Genomic DNA, 9460 nt, shown 5'->3' on the forward strand with positions numbered 1-9460 from the left:
GTGCCAAAGAAGAATACAACCCTGATCAGCCCGCCTTTGAGCAGGCCGAATAGGAAGATGAGCAGGTCAACCCAGAAGAATAGGCGACGGACGAATACCTAGAGGAGGACAACTACATGCCCCCCTCCGAAGACGAGATTAGCCTCGGCGACGACAAGTTTGGCGTGCCTGAGGATCCCGTAGAGCAGGAGCGCTTCAAGCATCGACTTATAGCCACTGTGAGGAGCCTGAAAAAGAAGCAGCATCAACTCCAAGCTGATCAAGACCTGCTCACAGACAGATAGACTGAAGTCCTGGCAGCCGAGGAATATGGACTCGAGTGCCATACGGCTGACCGGCCACCTCGTGGCCGGGATAAAACGGCATATCAGCCCGCATACCAGCCAGCACCCCCACGCCAACATACCACGGCCCAGGGCAATAGGCAGGACCTGCAAGATATACTGGAAAACAGAGCAGGACAGCCAAGATCGATCTACGGATCGCAAGGGCCTGCCTCAGCACGCGACGATGACCGTCACGCCGGATACACCTTCAACAAGTCCGGCCGGGCCGGACATAGCCACCCAGAGCAATTCAAACTGCGTAGCCACATAGCCCGGCACAGAGGCGCATCGCACCCCCTCTGCTTCACCGACGAAGTGATGGATCATGAATTCCCAGAAGGGTTCAAACCCGTAAACATTGAATCATACAATGACACAACAGACCCGCGGTATGGATCGAAGATTTCCTTCTCCACATTCACATGGCCCGCGGAGACGATCTACACACCATCAAGTATCTCCTCCTTAAGCTCAAAGGACCAGCCAGGCACTGGCTAAACAGTTTGCCAGCAGATTCCATTGGCTGCTGGGAAAACCTGGAAGACGCATTCCTCAACAAATTCCACGGCACATATGTGTGACCACCAGATTCTGATGACCTGAGCCACATTACTCAAAAACCCGGAGAGTCAACCAGGAAATTCTGGACTCGGTTCCTAACTAAAAAGAACCAAACAGTTGACTGTCCGGACGCCGAAGCCCTGGCGGCTTTTAAGCACAATATCCGTGACGAGTGGCTTGCCCGACACCTCGGCCAGGAAAAACCCAAGTCAATGGCAGCTCTCACAACACTAATGACCCGCTTTTGCGTGGGCGAGGACAGCTGATTGGCTCGCAGCAGCACTACGCCACATTCTGGCACTCCGGACGGCCGCGGCAATAACGACAAGCCATGGCGTAATAGACATAAGCGACAGAACAACGATGACAGCACTGAAGACACGGCAGTCAACGCCAGATTCAGCGGATCCAAGTCTGGTCAGCGGAAGAAGCCGTTCAAAAGAAATAATCAGGGATTGTCTAGTCTAAACCGTATACTGGAGCGCTCATGCCAAATTCATGGCACCCCGGACAAGCCAGCCAACCACACCAATAGAGACTGCTGGGTGTTCAAACAGGCCGGCAAAATAAACGCCAAAAACAAGGACAAGGGGCTACACAGCGACGATGACGAAGAGCCCCGGCGTCCGAACATGGGGGGACAGAAGAAATTTCCCCCCTAGGTGAAAACGGTCAACATGATTTATGCCACACACATTCCCAAGCGGGAACGGAAGCGAGCACTACGAGACGTCTATGCAATGGAGCCAGTCGCCCTCAAATTTAACCCATGGTCAGCTTGCCCGATCACCTTTGACCGTAGGGATCACCCTACTAGCATCCGTCATGGCGGCTCAACCGCATTGGTCCTAGACCCAATCATCGACGGATTCCACCTCACGCAAGTCCTTATGGATGGTGGCAGCAGCCTGAACCTGCTTTATCAGGACACAGTGTGCAAAATGGGCATTGACCCTTCAAGGATCAAGGCCACCAAAACCACCTTTAAAGGTGTGATTCCTGGAGTAGAGGCCCGTTGCACGGGCTCTATAACATTGGAAGTGGTCTTCGGATCTCCGGATAACTTTCGAGGCGAAGAGTTAATCTTCGATATCGTCCCTTTCCGCAGTGGTTACCACGCACTGCTCGGACGAACTGCATTCGCTAGATTCAATGCGGTACCACACTACGCATACCTCAAGCTCAAGATGCCAGGACCACGCGGGGTCATAACAGTGAATGGAAATATGGACCGCTCTCTCCAAACAGAAGAGCATACTGCAGCCCTCGCGGTGGAAGTACAATGCGGCCTCCTCCGACAAACCCATCCGGCAACAACAACTTCAAGCACCGTCAAGAGAGTCCGGAGCACCCCGCAACAGGATCATCAGGCACGCCAAGAGCGCGACTAGTAGTCCGGCCTCCGCTTAAGCCCCATCAAAGCAGCATTCGTGCCACGCGTACACAATTACGCACTCAAGATACCATGGGCGTAGGCGGAGGCGCAACAACGACTCAGTCAACAGTGCGGGATAACCGCCACATACCTTCATAACCTGTCCTTATTCTTTTTCAGGACATTGCTTTAGAGCAGCCTCTTCAGAAGAGCCGGATTGTCGGACTTACATAGGAGAGAAACCAAGGAGGCAACAGGCTTCGCACACAGAAGGAAACACCCAGGTGGAATCTATTTACGATCGTTATACCTGTTTTATACATCCTTACGCGGCCTGCCCCTGGATAGGACATGTTAAATAGTCCTATTTATCTCCGCTTAATGCATTCATTGTAAACATACGCTTAAACGTATTTTCATCAATGGGAGATTATATATAGCGTCAGCTCACTATTCTTATTTGAACATTTTCTTACAAATGTCTCTTTGATATTGCATCCGTACACTTTGGTACGGTCCGTTTGCCAGGGGGCTTCCTATGGTGCCCCGTTCTACGGCAAATAAAGTCCGAACACTTTAAACAGTGCGGCACCCCGAACTTATAGCACTATATGCATCAGCTCCGAATCATGTCTTGGGTCTACAGTTGGGTTAGCCCGGCTCTCTTGTTTTGGTACCTTACGTTCCATTATATCGGCTAAGGTAGCGCAGGGAGAACTACTGCGATTGTGTCCCGGTTCTTCCGGATGAGCACCTCAGTAGAGAAAGCCGAAAACTGACCGGCATGATGAGGCAAGAGCTGGTCGCTGTTCGAGAGGTCTTAAAATCCTTAAAGATTTTTTCCGCTTTAGGCTATGAATCGGCCTTGTCCGATTTAGGCGTATATAGCGCCCCAATTCGACCCTCTGAATTCTAGGGGCTTCGCCAAAAATTAAAATTATAGACTTCTATGGCTAAGTGAAAGTTATAAAGCCACATAGTCCGATTGCCTTGTTCGCTGCGCCGGATACCTCCTTAAGGGACTAAACATTTGGATAAAGAGTATCCGGGTTTTTCCAGGAACACCCCGGTACTAGGTACGCGATGGTGGAAGCCGACGACTGGCCTACTTTCAGAATTTTTATAAACAGCCGCACAGATGGTAATATTTTAAATCAAAACAGTGCTACATAGCACAGGCAACTCCGTCCTTAATTACAACAGCGGCAGAGGTACATTTAGTCAAAGATCTTGTCTTTAGTACATTCGTCGGCCACGAGACGAGCGCCCTTCATAACGCCATCATAGTACTTCTCGGGATGGCGATGCACCTTGCCCTCCGGCGGCCCGTCCTTCACTAGCTTCTCTGCATCCCACTACTAGGGAAAAGCCTAGCAGCAGCGCGGGTACCGCGCTACTAATAAGGCGCTACAGCTAACTTATAGCAGTAGCGCGGGTGCCACCCGCGCTACAGCTAACGTATAGCAGTAGCGTGGGTAAAAACCCGTGCTACTACTAATCTGTAATCTCTCGAAAAAATTGAACTTTTTCGAAAAAAAATTTGATTTTTTTTTCGAAATTTTCAAATTTATGAATTATTTTAACCTCAAATCTCTAATCACCCCTCATTGCTGCTCAATTTAATCTCTAATCACCCCTCATCATTCCAAATCATCTAACTTCCCGGACGGTCACCCATCCTCTCACTACTCCAGCCTGGGCACGCTTAACTTCCGGGTTCTATTCTCCCTCATTTCCAAGTCTGCACTTGTTGTTTTCCTAACAATAGTAAGATGTCAATCCTATTAACCTCAGGAATTTAGCTTGAGCATGAAGTCACACATTTCACTGTTTGAGTTTGAAACTATTGTTCTAAAAATAATCAAAAGGGCTAAATTTAGCGGGACAAAAATCCCCAAGATCAATCACGGGAGGAACGGGTTCCTCCCTTGGCCCTTCATAGTGCACAACTATTTCATCACTGAAAGCATTCTTTTGGCAAAATATTGTGAGCTTATACTCGAGAGAGTATCCTAGCTCATTATTTCTAAGGGCAAAATCATTATTAAGCTCGTTAATGCAATCAACTAAGACATTGATAGGGACCTTTTTTCTAAGGTTTTCATTGAAAGCGACATAGTCCGAAGATTGAAAACGTCTAATTTCCTCTTGATCATAGAGGATTGCTTCTATGGGTGGACGACCGGCGTCCACCCTATAGTGCGAAAAGATTTCTTTGGCTTCTCTTATGATAAATCTAAATTCATGAGCCAAAAAGATAGTAACTGCGTGCTTAATAGAATAGTGCTCAATATTAGAGAATTCTAAGAAAATTCTCTGTATGCAAGGGTGCATATGCATAAATTGTCTTTCAAGTTCAACCACAAGCATAGCTATAGCATCCGCAAGGCTACTGGTTCTATGAAGAATAGAACAGCCCATGGAAGGTAAAGCACCGACACAAGTAAAAAAATCTTGAATAACGCCTTTGCCAATGATGTTACCACTACCGATTCGAAACTTTTTGGTATGCAAGATGGGAGGTTCATCGGCCGGAGCCTTGGGATTTTCTGTATTATCCTTATTGTCCATATCGACGATAATCTCCCCAATTTCAGACATAGCGGTAGAAAAAGTAAGGCGGAAGAAACCAAACAAAAGGGAAAGGAGGAGGAGATTGGGAAAGAGAGCGCGAATAAAACGGCAAGGGTGAAGTGGGGGAGAGGAAAACGAGAGGCAAATGGAAAATAATATAATGCGAGAGATAGGGATTGCGATGGGTACTTGGTATGTTGACTTTTGCGTAAGCCTCCTGGGCAACGGCGCCAGAAATTCTTCTTGCTACGTCTCGAGCTTGCGTTGGTTTTCCCCGAAGAGGAGAGGATGATGCAGCACAATAGCGTAAGTATTTCCTTCAGTTTTTGAGAACCAAGGTATCAATCCAGTAGGAGGTCACGCGCAAGTCCCTCGTACCTGCACAACACGATAGCAACTCGCAACCAACGCTTAGGGGTTGTCAATCCCTTCACGGTTACTTACAAGAGTGAGATATGATAGAGATCATATTTTTGGTATTTTTGATAGATAGATGCAACGTAAAAAGTAAAGGCAAAGTAAAAGCAAACCAAGTAAATAAATTGATATAGATTGATATGATGAGAATAGACCCGAGGGCCATAGGTTTCACTAGTGGCTTCTCCAAGAGCATAAGTATTCTACGGTGGGTGAACAAATTACTGTTGAGCAATTGACAGAATTGAGAATAGTTATGAGTATATCTAGGCAATGATCATGTATATAGGCATCACGTCTGTGACAAGTAGATCGAAACGATTCTGCATCTACTACTATTACTCCACTCATCGACCGCTATCCAGCATGCATCTAGAGTATTAAGTTAAAACAGAGTAACGCCTTAAGCAAGATGACATGATGTAGAGGGATAAATTCATGCAATATGATAAATAAAACCATCTTGTTATCCTCGATGGCAACAATACAATACGTGCCTTGAAACTCTTTCTGTCACTGAGTAAGGACACCGCAAGATTGAACCCAAAGCCATGCACTTCTCCCATTGCAAGAACTACCAATCTAGTTGGCCAAACCAAATGGATAATTCGAAGAGACTTGCAAAGATAACTCAATCATACATAAAAGAATTCAGAGAAGAATCAAATACTTTCCATAGATAATACTGGATCATAAACCCACAATTCATCGATCTCAACAAACACACCGCAAAAAGAAGATTGCATCGAATAGATCTCCACGAGAGAGGGGGAGAACATTGTATTGAGATCCAAAAAGAGAGAAGAATCCATCTAGCTACTAGCTATGGACCCGAAGGTCTGAAGTAAACTACTCACACTTCATCGGAGGGGCTATGATGATGATGTAGAAGCCTTCCGTGGTGGATGCCCCCTCCGGCGGAGCTCCGAAACAGGCCCCAAGATGGGATCTCGTGGATACAGAAGGTTGCGGCGGTGGAATTAGGTTTTTGGCTCCATTTCTGGTCTATTGGGGATACGTAGGTATATATAGGAGGAAGGAGTATGTCGGTGGAGCACCGAGGGGCCCACAAGGTAGGTGGGCGCGCCCAGGGGGCGCGCCCTCCACCCTCGTGACCTCCTCGGAAGGTTCTTGGAGTAGGGTCCAAGTCTCTTGGATCACGTTCGGTGAGAAAATCACGTCCCCGAAGGTTTCATTCCGTTTGGACTCCGTTTGATATTCCGTTTCTTCGAAATACTGAAATAGGCAAAAAAAACAACAATTCTGGGCTGGGCCTCCGGTTAATAGGTTAGTCCCAAAAATAATATAAAAGTGGAAAATAAAGCCCAATATATTCCAAAACAGTAGATAAAGTAGCATGGAGCAATCAAAAATTATAGATACGGTGGAGACGTATCAAGCATTAAGGCATCAAGTCCCCTTTATCCCATATGCAAACAACCTACTTACTCGGGTCTGTGCTTCTGTCACTCACGCCACCCACCATAAGCAAATCATGAACATATTGCAAATCCTACAGCGGGAATCCCTCACGCTTGCGCGACACGGAGAGCACCATAGGACAGCACCAATAATAAAACATGCAACTCAAACAATTCTTGATCATCAAATAGCCCATAGGACAAAACGGATCTAGTCAAACATCATAGGATAGCCATACATCATTGGGAAATAATATATAGCATTGAGCACCATGTTTAAGTAGAGATTACAGCGGGTAAGAGAGAGGTTACACCGCTGCATAGAGGGGCGAAGAGTTGGTGATGATGGTGGTGAAGTTGTTGGTGAAGATTGCGGTGATAATGCTGGCCACGGCGGTGTTCCGGCGCCACTGGAAGAGAAGGGGAGAGGGGGCCCCTTCGTCTTCTTCTTCCTTGACCTCCTCCCTAGATGGGAGAAGGGTTTCCCCTCTGGTCCTTGGCCTCCATGGCGTGGGAGGGGCGAGAGCCCCTCCGAGATTGGATCTATCTCTCTGTTTCTCTCTGTTTCTGCGTTCTGTTTCACCGTTTCGTGTATATATGGAGATCCGTAACTCCGATTGGCCTGAAACCTTCGCCGTGATTTTTTTTCCGAAAATTAGCTTTCTTGCGGCGAAAGAAGAGCGTCAACCGCCTTACAAGTGGGTCATGAGGGTCAGGGGCGTGCCCTAGGGGGGGCCTACCTCGTGCCCACCTCGGACACTGGTTCGCGTTGATTTTTCCTCCAGATTTTCCAAATGTTCCGAAAAGTATCTCCGTCCGTTTTATCCCGTTTGGACTCCGTTTGATATGGATATTCTGCAAAACCAAAAACATGCAACAGACAGGAATTGGCACTAGGCACTGGATCAATATGTTAGTCCCAAAAATAGTATAAAAAGTTGCCAAAAAGTATATGAAAGTTGAATAATATTGGCATGGAACAATCAAAAATTATAGATACGACGGAGACGTATCAATGATCAAGTTTATCTATGAATAATATTTGAATCTTCTCTGAATTCTTTTATGTATGATTGAGTTATCTTTGCAAGTCTCTTCGAATTATCAGTTTGGTTTGGCCAACTAGATTGATCTTTCTTGCCATGGGAGAAGTGCTTAGCTTTGGGTTCAATCTTGCGGTGTCCTTACCCAATGATAGAAAGGGTTGCAAGGCACGTATTGTATTGTTGCCATCGAGGATCACAAGATGGGGTTTATATCATATAGCTTGAATTTATCCCTCTACATCATGTCATCTTGCTAAATGCGTTACTCTGTTCTTTATGAACATAATACTCTAGATGCAGGAAGTAGTCGGCCGATGTGTAGAGTAATAGTAGTAGATGCAGGCAGGAGTCGGTCTACTTGTTGCGGACGTGATGCCTATATACATGATCATGCCTAGATAATCTCATAATTATTCGCTTTTCTATCAATTGCTCGACAGTAATTTGTTCACCCACCGTAATACGCACCCACCGTAATACTTATGCTATCTTGAGAGAAGACACTAGTGAAACCTATGACCCCCGGGTCTATCTTTTATCATATTTGCTTCCAATCTACTTTTATTTGCATCTTTACTTTTTGCATCTATATTATAAAATACCAAAAATATATTTATCTTATCTTACTATCTTTATTAGATCTCACTTTCGTAAGTGGCCGTGAAGGGATTGACAACCCCTTTATTGCATTGGTTGCGAGTTCTTTGTTTGTTTGTGTAAGTGAGTGGGACTTTTGAGGAGCCTCCTACTGGATTGATACCTTGGTTCTCAAAAACTGAGGAAAATACTTACGCTACTATTGCCGCATCACCCTTTCCTCTTCAAGGAAAACCAACGCAAGCTCAAGACGTAGCATGCTCGGTGACGAGATCTAGAGGGATAGGATCGAACAGGAGGTGGAGATGCAGCTGCCAGTACCCATTGTCGGTGTCAAAACCAGCGGATCTCGGGTAGGGGGGGCAGAACTGTGCATCTAAGGCTAATGGTCACATGAGGCAGGGGACACAATGTTTACCCAGGTTCGGGCCCTCTCGACGTAGGTAATACCCTACTTCCTGCTTGGTTGATCTAGATGATATGAGTATTACAAGAGTTGATCTACCACGAGATCATAGAGGCTAAACCCTAGAAGCTAGCCTATGATTATGATTGTTCTTGTCCAACGGACTAAACCCTTCGGTTTATATAGACATCAGAGGGGCTAGGGTTACACAGAGTCGGTTACAGAGAAGGAGATCTATATATACGAATTGCCAAGCTTTCCTTCCATGCAAAGGAGAGTCCCACCCGGACACGGGACGAAGTCTTCAACCTTGTATCTTCATAGTCCAACAGTACGGCCAAAGTATATAGTCCGGTTGTCCGAGGACCCCCTAATCCAGGACTCCCTCAGTAGCCCCTGAACTAGGCTTCAATGACGATGAGTCCAGCGCGCAGATTGTCTTCGGCATTGCAAGGCGGGTTCCTTCTTCGAATACTCCATAGAAGATTTTGAACACAAGGATCGTGTCCGGCTCTGCAAAAGAAATTCCACATACTACCGTAGAGAGTACAATATTCCAAAAATCTAATTTGCTGACAACTTTTCATAGCGTGACATCATGCTGCGGCCTGGTCATTATCCGAACCGTTTTCCAACCTACTATCGCACATATCACGAGGCGGTTTATCGGCACGTCTTGTCGAAGCAGAGATCGTGTCCCCTTATCACGGGATTTTCATCAATACGGGTTTGGGTAA

This window comes from Triticum aestivum, chromosome 4A (assembly GCF_018294505.1).
Source record: "Triticum aestivum cultivar Chinese Spring chromosome 4A, IWGSC CS RefSeq v2.1, whole genome shotgun sequence".
Lineage (NCBI taxonomy): Eukaryota > Viridiplantae > Streptophyta > Magnoliopsida > Poales > Poaceae > Triticum > Triticum aestivum.